This window comes from Phalaenopsis equestris, unplaced genomic scaffold (genome assembly GCF_001263595.1).
Source record: "Phalaenopsis equestris unplaced genomic scaffold, ASM126359v1 Scaffold000479, whole genome shotgun sequence".
NCBI classification, from domain to species: Eukaryota; Viridiplantae; Streptophyta; class Magnoliopsida; order Asparagales; family Orchidaceae; genus Phalaenopsis; species Phalaenopsis equestris.
Window position 1 is genome coordinate 492696 of NW_018164920.1, and position 1237 is coordinate 493932.

Sequence of the window (1237 nt, forward strand, 5' to 3'; positions counted from 1 at the left end):
GATGCAATTTTAGGACTTGGAAATATTATAAATGTAAACATGAAAGTAAGTGTTAGATGTGTAAATGCATAATTATTTGTTATTTATGTAAATTTTTCAATTTTATATTCATATTTGGCCAACTATGAGCTGGGCAAACATGAACGAGCATGATGTAACACTGTTGTCTATTTGAATTAGAGGTGTACATGAGTCGAGTCAAGTTCAAGCTACGATTTGAATTTGAGTTTGAGTTTGATTAATCAATTGATTTGAGCTTGACCCAGAGTTAAATTTGATGAGTTGAAATTGACTCATTTAGCCGTGATAAATTAAAAAAATAAAAAATATAAATTTGATTTATAGAGAAATTTTAAAGTTTAATATATTTTAAAGTGAGTGAAGCTCCTAATTTCAACATGGTTGAGTTAGCTCTTGATGTCTCATATAAGGATTATAAATTAATTGAATTTCTTTGTTCAGCTCGGCTCATTTTTTCAGAAAAAAAAAAATGTTTTTTGAAATATTTAAAATAGTTTTCAGGAAAATTTTATAAGGAAAATTAAGTTTCATTTTAATATATTAAAATTTTTAAATAAAATAATATGTGATTTCAAATGCTCTATAACGAATTTATTGAAGATCAACTGCTATGAATCGAACAAGAGATTTAACTCTGAAGACAATAGTTTTGAGGACAGCTTAAGACAAAATTAGAATCAATATAAGATAGAAATGATTAAATCTCCCTTAAATATTGATTATATCAAACAATCAAAATAGGCATTTCTGTGAATATTAATCTTGTGTGAGAATTGTAGCCATGTTTAAATAAGAAATTGATTTTTTTTTAAACAGGGTCTATTTGTGGCAGCTATAGCTGTTTGAAGAAACAGTAGTGAAGTTGCCGTAAAAATAAACCGTTTTTCAAAAAATTGTGATAGCTATTACAAATTTATTTTATTTTCAAAAAATTATACCACAACTTTTCGGCAGCCACCACACTATAACAGCTCGGTTGAAAAAAATAATTTTATATCATAGAAATTTCTAAAAAACGGCAAGAAACTGTTCTTCAAACAGAACTATGGTGGAGCCCTGAGAAGCAAAAAAGACAGAAATATGTCCCAAATAAACCTTTAGAGTAGGTCAATGCACTCAATTGGGTTTGCCCAAGCACGACGCACCCACGAAGCTAAACCGAGTACCCCCTCTCCTCTCCCTGTCCACTTGAGAGGCATTCCTCCATGCAAAGGAC